We start from the raw sequence: 17,451 nt of genomic DNA on the forward strand, positions 1-17,451 counted from the left end.
CAGAAGAACCCTTGAACATCAGGCTTAATGGTATATTCCACCCAAAATACTTGTACATATACCAAGAAGTCAGTGTAAAGGAAATGTAGACCTAAAAGGATTGTTTAAAGGAATATTTAAACAATTATTTTCATTATTTAATAATCTGTTATCAGTCAGAACCCTGGCAAACTTATTTTCTTCAGTTTTTTTAGTGGAAGTCACAAATAAAGGAGCTCTTGGTTTTTCCCGGCATTAGTGAGTCCAAAGCTGCTGTTTCAACACAGAACGTTCACATGCATCCACAAACCTCTCAGCACTCAAACACCCACAGACAGGAGGCCGGCTGGACCGAGGCTCGGCGGCGTCCTCAGACCCACGAGTCGGGGAGTCGCTGAACTTGTTGGTCTGGTTTGAAGGCCTCCGTGTGGTCCAGTAGAAGTCCACCTAGTCGGTGTTGGCTTTGAACCACAGCGACTGGCCGCCATCAGGTGGACCGGCTCGTCCTCGTAGGACTCCTCCTGTAGCCTTGAGGGAACCACAGGAACATTCAGTAGATGTTGGAGTTCTTCCTGTCAGGCTCGTGGTAGAACGGCTCTGAAGAATCTTGTACTTGTCTTATCTGGAACAATCCAACAGCCTAAACTGTCAACAGCGGTGTAAAGAAGCAAACACACAGGCATAGATTAGGACTCAAACTAGATTTATTTTAGAAAACAAATCAACTTAGAGGCATTTGTTCACACATGTGGCTGAATAGGAGGCCATCCACTCACATTCGAGGTCTTCACTCTGTAGGTTGTTTGGTGAGACTCTTGGACCTCCATCAGCTGACATGGATGTTTGATGGTCTTCCTCTCTAGTGCCAGATGATTCATCCATGAATTCAGCAGCTACAGACTGAAATGAAGCTCATGCTGCCGTTATTGAATTCCTGTTCCAGATCAAATGTTCAGAGCTCACCTTGAATGCAGCCGTCTGCTGTCTGATAGTTTTTCTCATTGTAGTCTTCAATAAAGTCTTTTTCCTCATGTCAGGATGTGGTGAGACTCTTTCTCAGTCTCTGCAGACGTCCCTCATTGTGCATCTCCAGAGAAGAAACAGAAAAACTGGTCACTGCTTCAGCATCACAAACGCTCTCCAGCATTGAGAGTGTTTTAGGAATTCATTCATTGTGTTGTGAACTTTGAAGGAGCAGAAACTTTACAGCTGCCAAAGATATGAGCTCCAATTCTGGATGTTTTAGGAAATGAAGTTCATCAAATGAACACTTGATTTTTGCTGATAACTCATTAAATTACTGAAGAAATCCAACATAAAAACCTGTAAACTCTCAGGCAGCTTTTGTTAAAGTTTGTCTATAATTCTATCATCATGTTCTGGAACCAGGACTCTGCAGAAGTTCCTTCAATCAGATACTTGTGTGTTTCTATTTAAGGCCTCAGGTTTGAACGTACAGCAGAGGATTAGAAAGAAGTGATTTTAATATTTAAATCAGTCCAGTAAATGTTTGGCATGAAAATTATTAAAATTTTGATTTAGATAGATTTGTGTCAAATAATGTAGAGTCTCACTTAAATATATCCAAATGAGTTCAGTGTATTTACATTTTATAGAATATTTGATTTCTTAATCTCAATACTGTAGGGTCTGACCCTAAATATTATAATAATGATGTCAATTTAAATAATATTTTAGTGCAGAGTCATAAACTTTAATCAGCTAAACTTACATAATAAATATCACTGCACAATCTTAACCTGAACATTCATATTATTGAGGTAAATTTACATAAATCATGATATTCTAGAGTCTTAACTGGAATATTTCTAACATTAATCTTTTTGTATTGTGCTGATAAACAACAATAACCTGACTTTCAGATAATATTTGTTGTCTGTGATTGAGACTAAATTCCTCCACATTCTGGAACTGGACTGCATTTCCCAAAATGAAACATGGACAGAATTTAACACTCATGTATCCATGGCAACGCTAACGTTTCTTTTTCTTACCAAAGTTCACAACACAAGTAAAGATTTCAATGTAAAACTTCAGGGATGACTGCTGACCATAAGTATTCTGATCAATACTTCATGATCAATATCAGGACAGATGTTACAACTCCAGCTGTTGCATTAGACTGCAGTTATTCACAGAGAAATTAAAACATCACATTCCTCATAAAAACTAGATGGGACTTTTATTAAATAAAGTGTTGGTGAATAAACAGTGTAAAAAGTGCAAAGCAGCTCCATTAAATCAGGAGATGTGAGACTTCCACAGCATGGATCACCATCTGCTGTGTTGATTCATAGCTGAATGTCAGAATGAACTGAGCTAGAAAAGCTGCTTTGAGCTGCAACATTACGGTCTGACAATCCAACACCATCACAGTTTTCATCTGGTTGTTTTGCTCCAACATGCTGTGAAGTTCAGTTTTTACCTGAATCAATACAGAGATTCTATTTCCAACCAAGACTGGAATAAAAATTAGAATGTTGTGAGGTTATTAATGCAACTAAATCCTTTCAGATGGAAGGATTTACTTCAAAGTTCTAATTCAAGTTTCAGTTGGAGCACATTGCATTCACAAAGAAAAACAGTGAAACCTTCATAGCAACATTTAATAAACCTAAAGCTTCCCTGTTGACACATTGGTGGAGTTTGTTACTGAGCATCTGAACCTTAAATCCAGTGAGACGACCATCTTCAGTCGAGGCCAGTCAGAGAACTTCAAGACCTTCCATCAGCTGGACCAGATGTGGCATCATCTCCCTCTGAACATCTGGATGACAGGAGAAAAGACAGAAATCAAACACAGATCACAGAAATACAATTTATGCACTTTCATCAGTTTATAAAAGTAGCATGAACTTTATTAAAACTTGACAATATCAGTAATGAAAGTAAATGTTTTTATCTCGTGTTGAAGCTAAATTTAAAGTCAATTTTAATGACAGTTTATCCTGAGAGGAGTGAGAATGGAGCTTTTCTTTCTTTTTTAGAATATTCCCTCAAAATATTCTGTTTATTATTGGCTTTAGAAGCATTTTTCTTTACTTATTTATTTTTAGATACCTCAGACTGATGCACTTTGCTGGTTTGCAGATAATTTCATGGACAATGACAATAAAGATCTTCTATTATAACATATTTTGCTAAAACAAGAACTGCAAACCTTCTCAACCATCTCTCAGTCTGCAAAATTCCAACTGCGACCAAGAATTACCTGATGTAGTTATTATTATAATGTTTACTGAACCAGCCCTGGAATTAATAAAAATCTGTATATGGATATGATTTCCTCTGATGGGACCATTATAGAAGCCGTAGTAACAATTAACTATCCTTTGAAGGGAAAGATTAGGTCTTCTTCAGGTGGATAAAAAAAATGCTGTCCCTTAAAAAAAAAACTGCATCCAATAAAGTAAATCTCTTCTGCACTGCACACATACTACACTTTTGTATAACTCTGGATGTCAGAGTAAAGGCAGACAGATCCACCAATCAGCCACAACATTCTGACCACTGACAGCTGAAGAGAACAACATCCATCACCTTGTTCTAATGCAACGTTCTGCTGGGAAACCTCGACGTTCATGTGGATGTTTGACATGTACTACCACCTAAACACTGCAGGACAAATAACCTCCTAGTCTCCATGGCAACAGCAGTCCTTGATGCCAGCTGCCACCCTCAGCAGGACAAATTAAAACTGCTCAGGAGTGGTCCGAGTAACACGACAGAGCAAAGCTGTTCACCTGGGTTCCACACTCCCCACATCCAGATCTGATTGAGCATCTGTGGGATGGTCCAGGATCAGCCTGGTCTAGGTAGGACCCACCCTGCAACCCACAGGATCCACAGAATCCACAGGACATCCCCAGAGGTTCTGATGAACCACTGGGTCAGAGGAGTTTTAGCAGCAAAAAGGGACCAACACAGTATTAGTCAGGTGGTCAGAATGTTCTACTGTTATATTGTCATGCTGATTATATGATCAGTAAATGTTACCATCAATTATAACGTCCACATTGATCAGGAAAAAAAATATGATCAGTTCATTCAGAAACTGTGGGGTTAAACCTAAAAACACAGACCTCAACAGCAGTTTGTTTCAAAGCAGAACACCAGCCGGTTTTCACTAAAGAAGCTTTCAGAGCAACAATTAAATGACAGTTTTGTTCTCATTAAGTCAGAGTCAGCCAAAATAATGTACACACGTCAGGAAAAGAAAAACGTATAAATATTTCATTTGTATAAGTACTTCTATACATATAGATACCTCTTTCTAAGTTTTATCAAATCATGATAACTCTGTGTCCTGTTGTACGATGTTTTCCCAAAAGATGGCGCTACCCTCATGAATGGAGCATCAACAAGTGACGTCTACAACACAACAGAAATGTCTGGAAGCCAGTGGCCACCACTTTGAGCACCTCTTGTAATTGTAGAGGCCAAAGATAACTTTTATTAATCTCGTGATGTCTGAATAAATTTGGTATTGAAATATTTATGCAAGTTTTTCTTTCCCTGATGTGTGTAAACATTATTTTGGCTGACTCTGTATAATGGGTTTCTGACAAGTCACCAGGCAACATCTTTTTATAATAATGACAAACATACCTGCATTCTACAGGAGTGATTTTCCTCATGTGCAGGTAAAGATGTGTGAGGAGCTTAGAGATGACAGGAGCAGGAGTCATCCTCACTAATTCAGCTTCCACCTAGAAACAGAAAGACCACAAACAAACACACTGATAGACTCTCAAACGTTCAACCTCACAGCCTCAAAATATCTGTTTAGGAAGTGTTGTGTTTCTAAATTCTGCTGAAAGCATTGACAGACATTCTCTTACAAGGTTGTGTAAAAAGCAGCCTGTCCTCTGAGCTACTGAGAAATCTTCCTGAACAAAGTTTCTACGTGTAAATTGGCTCAACAAAAACTAAAGCCTCAGTCAGAGATAATAGGTATCGCAAATTATAAAGAAGTTTCTTTGTTAACTCAGACTTTCTGCTTCAACCTCACATAAAAAGGGGAGTTTAACTCGTCAGTTGACTGAAAATGAACGGCTTGTGCAGTTCTAGATCCAAAAGTAGGATGTTTCAACTCATGTTTTACTACAAATACATGCAATAATAAATAAATACAATGGCTGGTTGTTAGTTTATTCACTATTAATGTCACTTTATATACTGGACTGAACTTGAGCAGTGGAAGAGAGAAGGAATTTAATGAAATTATGGAGATTCAGAGAGGTAATGTTGCACAATGTTAAGTTAAGCATGGTTTAATTCAAAGCAGCTGAATGTTAAACTTCAGTGCAGCTCAATGGGTTTCAGTTAACCTTAAAGTAAAATAACTTTTTTAAAAGCTAAAATACACAGCAGAGAAATACAGGTTGAGAAGTTCATTCTAATAATGACGGACACCTGTGGCAGCAACTAACAGGTGTTCAGCGGTAAGTTAGCCACCTGTGTTAATTAGCCCGCTAGCTAACTTAGCCGCTTAGCTTGCTAACGCGTCCAGACCAACTGCTCAAACACTACAAAACACAACTCTTCACAAGTCGCTGACTTAACGTACAACAAAACAACGCTACTGGTTAGAAGTATTTATCTTCTTACCGTGTTTTACTCCAAAAACAAGGTCAACAGCAGCCAAAGATGCTACCAGACGTGCCATACATATAGCAGACTAGATACGCTAGCGCGCTGTCTTCTGTAGTATCTGTGGTCTGACCAATCACTGCACTCTGGCTCTCAGTCAGTCTGACCAATCACTGCTCTCTGGCTCCGCCCTCTGAGAATCTTGTTGTCGTTTGGCTCCACACTTGCTGATGACCACTTCCGGTCTCAGAAAATGAAAAAACGGACCTTTTTTCGTTTCTGTCTCTTACTGATTTTATTTTTTTGTTATTCTAAATATATAATGAAAATCAAAGCATTTTTAAAATTTCGTATATCCCTTTTTGATCATAAAAAGAAAAAACGCCTTGTATTTCAATTTTATTTTTTGTATTTTAAAACGAAAATCAAATAACCACTCCTTTTTTGTTTTTCAACACCCGTTTTGGAACGGAAAATCCAGTTGCCAAAATATACACGGATCCTTTTCCAGCAGCTTCTGATGTCTCAACAATAAACCTTCACCACTTGACCCAGCTGACTGGATTTATGCCAGCTGGCAAATTAAAACCTGCTTCTTCTTAATGCTTTTCTGAGAAGTCCACACCTCATACTCAGATATCTCCCAGTTGGATTGTGCATGTAAACAGTTTCACAATCATTTCCGAGAAACATTTACACATCTTGAACAAACTTACAAGCAGACGCTAATTCACTGATTGATATTTTTGGTTTTTGGTTTCCACTGTGGCTGCATTTTGAATCTGGAACCAGGAAGAAAGTTCATGAAGCTGAAACGAGTGTTTGCCAGACAGCTTCAAGCTCTTTGCTACCATTTAGCAAATTCATGGCACCAAGGATGAGATTCCTCTCACAGAGGAGGGACGTCTTGTGTAAGAGCCGAGTCATTATGTCTAAAGACAGGCGGGAAATAACACAGCCATTAGTATGTGCATTTGCTTCTTCGCCATGCCCTCTCAAGTCTCTGAAATACTGGCTCCATTTAGATACACTCCCATTCAGTCACTTCCTGACACTTTGAAAGGAAATAATTTAAAAAATGGATAATAGAAGTGAACAGTGGGAGCTCATGAATATTTATCGCTCCTATGGCTTCTTTCACAAAACACTTCTTCTTCACATGCTCTGGTAAAACATTACATGCTCCGTCTTTACAGTAATATTGCAAAGTTTCAGTCATCATTTATGCATAATGAAGTCTTTACTTCCTTCTGGGATCAATGAGGAGTTAGAGAATGAGAACATGCAGTGGTCTAATCAGTGCCCACTGCTCTTCAGCTGTCATTACAAACACACTGTTTCAGGGCTGCACTCCGGCTGCAATTATCCCTTTTGCCTGGGCCAATAAATGGCTAATGCATTAGTGATGACCCCCCCAACCCACCAGCAACCCGCCCACTCCACCAGGTAGGTAGAGAATGATTAAGGCTCCGGCGTTAGCCATTGAGGAATTATTGTGCTACCTTCAGCTTCTCAAAATACGCCGGAAGTTGTTAAATATTGATATTGTTGTGTGTTTGCTAATTGCAGCTCTCTCAGCTGACCTGATTGGATTGCGTTTGGGTGGATCGAGACTTCCAGATGTGTCTGAGGACGCCCAGGAGATTTGGTAAGTGTCCGCTAACGTGTTCACTTAACGACATGCTGACGTTGGGCTGGGATGACCTTTACGACCTTTCTGTGTTCTCCATGTTTTACACAAAAGGATCTTACAAAATAAAAACGTGCCTGGATGACGGCGGCAGCTGAAAAGTCATTGCAGGCAGACACATAGCAAAGTTTGTTCATTATGTATCCCTTCTGCAGAAGGAGGAATTGTAAAGTCTGATTGCCAATGAACCACATTTACAATATGCTGAGCAGAAATGTGCAATTTTCGTCAGTTTGCTAAAAAGAGACATAATATGGGGCCTTTCAAGTGTATTTTTTGTTTTTATTTTGTTTTTCTGATTTAAAAAAAGCTTTTTTAAATTCTACAAACAGTGTAACAGCAGCAGAAATGAAAGAGGAGTCTGTGATGTTTGTTCTAAAACAATAATTATCAAGGTCAAAGTCAAATGGAACTTTAATGTCAGTATCTCTACATATGCAGTACATTCAGAGAAAACGGAAGTGAGTACTGTACAAAAGCGAAAATAGAAATATACAAGTGTACATATATATGATAGAAAAGGATACCAAAGAGTACAAACACAAATTATGAACACATCGCAAATAAGTACAGCTATTGCACCTTTATGTTAGCGAGGGGGCATTGAGTGGAGTAGAGGTGCCATTTACTGGTTTCGTTTCTTCCTTCAATACTGACATAAAAATTTAATTAGGTAAAAATTAAGATCTGAGACTTCACGTAGATAATTTGATTTGACACTCAAAGCAAAAGCTCATATTGTCACCTCGTTAAAGCGCAGAAAAACATTTTAAAAAAGCCACAAGATGCAGGCCTGAAATCTTTGCTATTACACTAGCCATTTAAAATTCTTACGTAGCTGTCAAGATGTTCACATGACAAAGACATGTACCCCCTCAGCTATTGCTGCTAAATCTGTCTCGCTACTGTTAAACTCGAAGAAGACGTGGCATGAAAGTTCACCTGCAACATCATGTTGGCTTATTAATCATCACCGTCTCTGCTGTTTCCTCACAGGCGGTGGGTTTCCTCCCTTCGTTCACACCAATCTGTCTGCTGAGAGCAAAAGCTGCTGCAAAGAAGCGCCAACGATCACATTTAGCATAGACTTGAAACCACAGCAACCAGTGAGAAGCTTTGGTAGGAGAAGTTCCAATCAATGCAACGATCAATGCAATAAATCGGCCTCATCAAGGACCTGAAGACCCACAAAAGGGAAACCATGACAGACCCCATCAAAGAGGCACGACCCTCCTCCAGCTCTGGGAAAATAGATTCTGCATGGACGGCTCATTTTATAACTGAAGTCATTATTCAGGCGCGGTTTCACATTTGTGGCAGTAAAATGTAATTTCACACATTGTGAAGATGTTCCCGGCTTCTTCAACATGCAGCATGTCTGCCTTTGAATCCGCTGTGAGCCGTCTGCCACACCGTGTTGTACTTTTAGTTAAGATGCCTGACTGAGATCAATATCACAATATTAACTTAGAGAAACTCCTGCCAGCGACTGGAAAACAATCTCAGAGAATGACTGATCCAGACTCATCTCTTTAGATCCGACTGCTACATCTCTCCATCTGCTCACAGCTCTGGCCTTTGCTATGGATGAGTAATATTTTGCTATTTTTCACTCTGTGCCTCAAAAACCTTTCGTTGAAATATTTGGAATTTAATCTTGAAACTATTTCTAGTATTGATGCCGCAGGTAAGATGGGATCCAGCTGCTCATTTCCATCCAGAAAATGGGAAATCTTGAGTTTGAATATTTAATTTAGTGAAAACATCTTCAGAGAAAAACGACAAAGCAAATAAAATACGTTCATAAAAATCTGTCATAGTCACAGTGAGAGAAGTCAAACAGCCTTTTCCAGTTTATAACACTTACTTCATGCCAGTTTTTAAAAAAAAACTTTCAAACTATATATCAACATCAATGTCATTTGCATTTGTATGTAAAGTAACATAGAAATGACCACAAGTTTGTCAATGAAGTAGTTTATAACTGATGTGAGCTCATATGAGTCATCATAGCAGAACAACAAACCTGAAGGTTAACCTACAGTTTACTGGTTATTTGGCATAACAAATAAAATGACTGTTAATTTTAGGATCATGTCTGTCATCTTAAAGGCTTGTCTATAGAATTTGAAAACAGACAACTGTCACATTTCTTAAACAACCATGTTGGAAGACATATCCTGTGGTCATGGAAAGGATGTTAATCTGTCTCAGAAGGGTCAAATTATTGGTCTGCATCAAGCAAAGAAAACAACTAAGGAGATTTCTGAGACTACTACAATCAGGTTAAGAACCGTCCAACGCATTATTAAAACCTGAAGGATAGTGGAGAACCATCATCTTCAGGAACAAATGTGATCGGAACAAATTCTTAGATGATCGAGATCAGCGAGCACTTAAAGGTTTGGTGAAATCAACTCAATTTAGGGAAATGTTAATAGTGAAAATAAGAGCATTTCCACACACGAAATCAAAGGACTGGAACTAAGCAGCTGTGTAGCTCTAAGAAAACCACTGATCAGTGAGGCTAAATGGAAAAAAAGGCTTCAGTTTGCAGGTAGTATAAAGATTGGACTCTGGAGCAATGGAAGAAGGTCATGTGGTCTGATGAGTCCAGATTTACCCTGTTCCAGAGTGATGGGGGCATCAGGGTAAGAAGAGAGGCAGATGAAGTGATGTCCTCATCATGTCTAGTGTCTACCAGCCTGTGGGGGTTAGGGTTATGATCTGGGGTTGGTCAGGTTCAGCAACGTTTTGTTCCCAAAGAATGAGGTCAGCTGACTACCTGAATATACTGAATGACCAGGTCTTTCTATCAGTGGAGTTTTTCTTCCCTGATGTCATGGACATGTTCCAAGATGACGATGCCAGGATTCATGAAGCTCACATTGAGAATGAGTGGATCAGAGAGCATGAGACGTCATTTTCACACATGGATTGTCCTCCACAGAGTCCAGACCTCAGCCCCATTGAGAATCTTTGGGATGTTCTGGAGAAGACTTTGTGCAGCGGTCCGACTCTCCCATCATCAATATAAGATCTGGGTAGAAAATGAATGCAACTCTGGACAGAAATAAGTGCTGTGACACTGCAGAAGCTTATAGAAACAATGCCACAGTGAATGAGTGCCATACTCAGAGCTAAAGGCAGTCCAACAAAATATTAGTGTGCCACTTTTTATATATTTAGAGTGTATGGACAGGTTGTAGTTTATTTATATACCACCATTGTTGTACAATATAGACACTGACATCTCCACTCACTGAATTCCCGTATTAAAAATAAACAAACAGAAACAAACACAGGGCTTTATCTGCTTACATTGTCACGTGGCAAAAGCTTCATAAAGCGCTTAGTATAGAAATACCTTCCTATAAGTTACATATCTACAAGGTAGCCAACCAAAACCAGAACACAATCCAAAATTTTCAATTTTTTTAGATGATTAGAAAAAAAGAAATATTTTTGAGCAGAAATCTAAATTTTAAACTCAATATAAATGTCCAGTTTCCACAGATTCACAGCAGTTCCCCAGATATAATAGACTTACATAATAAGAAATGATTGATGCAGTATTTGTCTATGGGCTTGTTTGTTTACGCTGAACAGCGTCTGATGGATCCTGTGACTTCTGACCTCTAACTCTGTCTTCCTGGTGCTTTTTAAACATCTTCCTGTTTACCTGTGACCCTTCACTCTCATGTGCAGATAGCGGATGTGTGAAGGTGAGTGGAAATACTGTGCATGTTATTGCTACAAAAAGGAAAAAACAGAAAGATACAAGATTTTCTACATACTTCGGGGTAAGAAGGATTCTGTCTGTCCATCTCCAGCTTCTTTTACCGGCGTCAGCTGGTAATATTTCCAACTTTTTTACAGCACAAGCTCCAGAACAAGTAAAACATGAAAGGCCTTCTCTTGGCAGTTCACAGTGACATAGCAGTTATTAAAGATAGCTGGTTCTCAGTGGGTGTCTGGGGCTCAAGCATCTAATTAAGACAAGATGTATCGCGGTCCGGCAGAGTCTGAGTGTGAAGATAATTACTCTGAAGCAATTGCTGCTCTGCTCTGAAGTTTTCCTGAGAGATGTTCTGTGTTGCAGCTCTTTATTCTAACCACATCACATTAGCATCACTTTAAACTCCAATGTTAAGATCTGTGTTTCTTCTTTAGCCTGTTCCCCTCCCACAATGTCTGCTCCTATTAAAATAAGTAACTAAAAAAATAAATGTAAATTTGTGTGTTTCTTCAGCTTGACTCACTTCCTGCTTCCCTTCACTCTGTGTCAGATAATTGACCTCTCAGCAGCTTCTGAAGCCTCGACTTGTTGCTCATCCAACAGGAAAAAACAAATGGAGCAGAAACAGTCCTGACCTGCTCTACCTGCTTCTCTACGTCCAAACAGTCTCCCAGATGATTACTGCTGATGCTCAAATCCCATAGTTATCGTGACATTATGAAATAACCGGCCATGCATTTATTTAAACAGCAGTTTTCAATGAACCCCAGTATTAGGCCTTTATAATTTTGTAACTTGTTCCACTAAAGTCATCAATCCTGTTATTGAAAATGATTTCCCGACTTTGAAAAGTCATGTTTCATATTAAAGGAGAATTCCACTGATTTTGTACATAATGGTCTGTTTACAGTTCCTGAGAAACAGCTACTACTTCAATATCAATATCAATATATCTTTATGAGAAGGTCAAGGGGAAGGAGAGTTGCAGACTGGTCCAGGAGGAAGTGAAGGAAGAGGTGGAGGAGTGGAGGACCAGCAGAACTGTCGGTCTGAGGCAGCAGTGGGAGAAGACCATCGACTGAAAAGTCACATGGACTAATCTCTGGTGGACAGAACCACAGCGCATAAAGTTCCTTGTCCAGGCAGTGTATGGCATTCTGCCCAGCCCATCAACCCTCTCCATCTGGGGCAAAACACAGTCTCCAAATTGCCCACAATGCCCAGGCAGGGGCACGTTGGAGCACATTCTGAGCTGCTGTCCAGTAGCTCCTCTGCAGGGTTGGTACACCTGGGGCCACAACCAGGTTCTGAGACCCATCACGGAAGCCATCATCATGGAAATCAGCAGCAGACGGTCCCATCCCACCACCCAGGCGATTGCCTTCATGAAGGCTGGAGAACAGCTGCATAGAACCACAGGAGCCAGGAACCCACCAGGACTCCTGGCAGCTGTCTGTCGACCTGGAGAAACAGCTTTAGGTCCCCAAGCACATTGTTGCAACCACCCTGAGGTCAGACATCCTCCTGGTTTCAGAGGAGATTAAGAACATCATCCTGATGGAGCTGACAGTGCTGTGGGAGGACTGTTTGGACGAGGCCCAGAGAAAGAAGTGCTGGTCATCGACTGCTGCAAGCACGGCTGGAAGGCTAAGTGTATGGCCATCGAGGTTGAAAAAACATTATCTCTGCACGTGCAAACCTCCTCTGGTTTCAACACCTTCTTGCAGAATATAAAGGTGAAAGAGAAAGAACATGCACAGCAGTTAAAAATTGTTCCCAGTCAAGTCAAAGCTTTTGAAGGTTAAAACAGTCCCGAGAAGAATGGAGGAAAGTTTTTGATTTCATATCTGAGGCCCTACTATTAAATCAGTAATGTTTTCTACATTATAGTAAAATCAGTTTAAGACATAAATAGAAATTTTTGCACAAAAGTTCTCCCAGAAATGCTTCCTGCAGTTAACTTGTTACCAGTTTTTACAAACATCAAGACAGTGCAGCTCATGTATTAGAATATGTTCATGTTTTAATGCTATTTATCAGTTTGTGATAATGTTAAAGGAACAATAGTGTTTGAAAAGCCAGTTTTAACCTGCTTAAGTCATTTTGACTTTTTTCTGCTGTGTTAACTTTCAAACAACCATGTTTATTTTGATTCTTGAAACAGTTCAAAATTATTTTTTTTCCATTCAGTAGAAAGAATATTTTCTGCCTGTATGATTAGAGGAGGTTTTGAAGATTTAAGAATCACCCTCACAACAGTCCTAAGTGATTTTAGAAAATGCTTCACAGTATTTTCCATTTATTTTTCTGACTGTGATGTCTGCCAAGCAGTACACCTGCCACTTTTCATAACAGACTCTTCCATGCAATTGATAGCTGGAAAAGCTAACAAGTGTGCTGTGTGGAAGACATGGCAGCAGCAGTGTATTTCAAAAATAAACATCTTTTCTGTTGCTAGGCAAAAAGGCACATGTGACATTCTAAAATCCTCATGATGTCACAACCAGGAACAATTGTGATGTTACATTCCGACATCATCAGGCAACGGCGTAAACAGGGCAGATTCAAATCAAATCAGTTAGTTACAAGTATCTCCATGAGACACACAGACTAAGCCACAGAGTCAAGTACGACTACGAAGGACAACGAACGTGTACACTAACTACAGTCTTCTACAGACGCAACATTATCAAAGATCTTCAGAGAATCTTTGCTTGTGCATCATGGCTCAAAGATTCAATCCCAAACGGAAACAAGGATACGCTACCAATCCTCACCATGGTGATCACCAAAACCAAGCCCAGGAACTCGCTGAGCTGCGAAAAGCCTTGGAGGCACGCCAGGCTGAAAACCAGCAGCTGATGGAGCAAAATCAACACCTGGAAGAGTGCATCAAAATGCTTGTGGATGATAACCAGAAGATCAGTGAGAAACTGAAACTGAGCAACAAACTGGTCGGCATTAAGGATGCTCTTGTGGTAAACAGGGAGGGTTTGGTTAAAGAGCTGAAAGAGCTGCTGAAGGCTGAGAGGCAAAGATTCACCAAGTCCAGCAAGACCAAGGATCAAGAGCTGAATCGGCTGAAGGAACAGCTCAGACAGAAAGAAGAAGAGGTGGTGAGACTGCAGAACCAAGAGGAAGTGAAGGAGGCAGTGCAAGAGTCAAAAGACCCGGAGGAGGACAATACTGTACTGCAAAATGAAATGATTGAGGAAGAAAGACTGCAGGAATTAAAAAACCTGCCGGAAGAGCAGAAAGTGCAGGAAGACAACAAACTGCAGGAAGAGGAACAACTGCAGGAAGACAACAAACTGCAGGAAGTAAAAAACCAGCCGGAAGAGGAAAAAATGCAGGATGTAAAAAACCTGCCAGAAGAGGAAAAACTACACGAAGATGACAAACTGCCAGATGAGGACAAAGACTCAGAGGAGGAGATAAAAGAAACTGAGGAGGAACAGGAAACCCTGCAGGTGGACAACCAAGAGCTCCCTGCCAAAAACAAGAAAAACAAGGGATTCTTCGGTTTCTTCAGAAGACTGATGGCAGGAAAGACAGAGGAAGAGAAAAGGAGCCAAAAAGAAAAAAAAGAGAAACACTGTGGCTGCTGGAGTTGGTTGCATTGAAGTGTGATGATGACAGCAAGCTGAGGAGGCTGTTCTTTCATCCTCCTCCCCTCTCCTCACCCTTTCTCCATCCCCCTCCTCTCCATCCTTTCCTCCTCCATGACCATCCACAACCATCTCCATCTCCTCCACCCTCATCCCTCCTCTTCTCCAGGATCCCTCCACCTACTTCTCTCCCCACCCTCACCTCCTCTCCCCCCTCTGTCACTCCTTCTCTACCTTTCTTTCTTTATTCCACCCCTCTTTCCTCTCTATTACCCCCATCTCTCACTTTCCTTCCACCCTCTATCTCTCTCAAAAACATTAAAAAAACAAATAAAAAAAACTGTAATTGTAGTTGTTTGAAAGTAAGAACAATATAAAAAAGAAAGCAACAAATTATATTTCTGCATTTTTCACCTTCTCTGAACAAACACAACACATAACTTCACCACATTCTAGCTGTTGTTGTTCAAAAGACAACTCACTTAAGGCAGTTTATTGGCTGAACAAAAGTTCATTCAATTTTAACTCAGGAAGGTTGATGCCAACAGTTGTGTGATTTTGTTATTTTTATTTATTTTTCAAACATTATTTTCTAGAGTGGATGGTGCTCAGTCAGTGAGTCAGTCATCTCAGATTGAGTTCAAAGTTGACCTATTTGTTATTACACACCCAAAACGAAGTTCTCCAAAAATATTTTGGCTGAATTGGAGAATTGAGAAAACTTTCACACCCATGAGACCGAGTGGAGGAAATTCTCAAAAGCCATTTTCATGTCTCTGTTTGTCAAGTGTGTTTTATCCTTTCATTCATAATAAGCTTTTGTTTGTTATCTCCTCCTCATAGTAGTTGGAGTTGGGGTGGATAACAACCAGTCCAACTACAATATGGAGGAGATGACCACAAAAGTTCATTACAGACAGTATTTATTAAAAAAGCTTATTATATATGATCAGCTTTGGAACCCACAGCAGATTCAAATTTGGAACGGTTGCTAAAAGGGCTTTTCTAAAAAATATCCTTGTTTTGCTCAAGACATCCACCTGAAAGTACAAAGAAAGTACAGTCACTCCTAAAATGCTTTCATTTTTTTTTTACAAGAGATAAAAACATGTACAAACACATTAATTATACATAAAAACAAATGCATTATCTCTTTTTGTTTATTTACTTTACATATTATTTACCTTTGATTTAATCAGAGTATAGTATATCATCAGTAACGCTGAAAATAATTCCGGTCACCTATGGTGTCTTTCAACTGGCTTTTCATTTTTAGTCTTTTCCAGAGAAAAATACTTCTCTGAATTCTAAATCATGTGTTTCTCCTCAAAACCTGCTGTGCAGAACTTTTGTTTCCCCATGGCAGTGAGAGGAGTCACATTAGCACTATCAAAGGACGTTTGTGCTGTAGGGATGCCTTCAGTGTTTGTCCTCGCCATGATCATCATGCTTCCTCCTTGTTTTTATTTGGAACATCAGAAAATTCTCTTTGACACTTCCTTACATTTCTGCAAATATTTAATTCTATCTTTTCATGGGACAACAATGAAGAAATTACACTTTGATACAATGTAAAGTAGTCAGTGTACAACTTGTATAAGTGTAAATTTACTGTCCCCTTAAAATAACTCAATATACAGCCATTAATGTCTAAATCTCTGACAACAGAAATGAGTACACCCCTAAGTGAAAATGTCCGACTTGGGCCCAAAGTGTCAATATTTTGTGCGGCCACCATTATTTTCCAGCATTGCTTTAACCCTCTTGGGCATGGAGTTCACCAGAGCTTCACAGGTTGCCACTGGGATCCTCTTCCACTCCTCCATGACAACATCACAGAGCTGGTGGATGTTAGAGACCTCACACACCTCCACCTTCCATTTGAGGATCCCTCACAGATGCTCAATAGGGTTTAGGTCTGGAGACATGCTTGGCCAGTCCATCACCTTTACCCTCAGCTTCTTTAGCAGGGCAGTGGTCATCTTGGAAGTGTGTTTGGGGTTGTTGTCATGTTGCAATACTGCCCTGCGGCCCAGTTTCAGAAGGGAGGGGATCATGCTCTGCTTCGGTATGTCACAGTACATGTTGGCATTCATGGTTCTCTCAGTGAACTGTAGCTCCCCAGCGCCGGCAGCACTCATGCAGCCCCAGACCATGACACTCCCACCACCACGTCTGACTGTAGGCAAGGCACACTTGTCTTTGTACTTCTGACTGCAGAGGGTTTGCGGGGCAATCACTCCACAAAACCTTGAGTGTACTGGGCATGGAGAGGAGAAGAGCCATCAAGAACATCACGGAGGAAGCAGAGAAAGCCTCGAGATGGCTCTGGATTAGGAGAGGAGATCCATGGGGGGTAGCAAATGCCACCTGAACACTAGCAGAGTCTGATCAACCATGGCTGGGTGGCCTGGGCGATGATGGCTGATGTTGAAAGACCTGAAACACCCGAGGAAACCAAGTTACATCATTGATGATGTGTTCAGGAGCATCCAAGAGATGTATTCTATCACTTACTAAAGCCATCAATCCTGTTATTGAATATGATTTCCTGACTTTGCAACCTCAAATTTTATATCAAAGGAGAATTCCACTGATTTTGCACGTAAATGTCTGCTTACAGCTCTTGGGAAAGAGCTACTACTTCAATATCAATATCAATATATCTTTATTGTCATTGTCTATAACAATGGAATTGAAAGTAGCAGTAAAATCAGCTCTTAAATAGCTCGTAAAAAGCCTTGAGCTGCACACAATCATAAATGATGTCACCAGACTCTCCATCAGCTCGATGTGAAGCGTGAAGATAAAGAATAAATCAA

At 40.1% G+C, this 17,451-nt stretch overlaps 1 long non-coding RNA gene across 1 annotated transcript; it reads right to left on the reverse strand.

The window, feature by feature from the left end:
* Positions 1 to 707: 707 nt before the first annotated feature.
* On the reverse strand, positions 708 to 5,666 carry LOC129349439 (uncharacterized). Its single transcript, XR_008602448.1, has 3 exons — positions 5,611 to 5,666; positions 4,609 to 4,709; positions 708 to 2,767 (listed from the first exon to the last, which is right to left on the reverse strand). It is a non-coding gene; the product is annotated as an uncharacterized LOC129349439 (long non-coding RNA).
* Between the last annotated feature and the right edge of the window lie 11,785 nt (positions 5,667 to 17,451).

Source organism: Amphiprion ocellaris, chromosome 8 (assembly GCF_022539595.1).
Source record: "Amphiprion ocellaris isolate individual 3 ecotype Okinawa chromosome 8, ASM2253959v1, whole genome shotgun sequence".
NCBI lineage: Eukaryota > Metazoa > Chordata > Actinopteri > Pomacentridae > Amphiprion > Amphiprion ocellaris.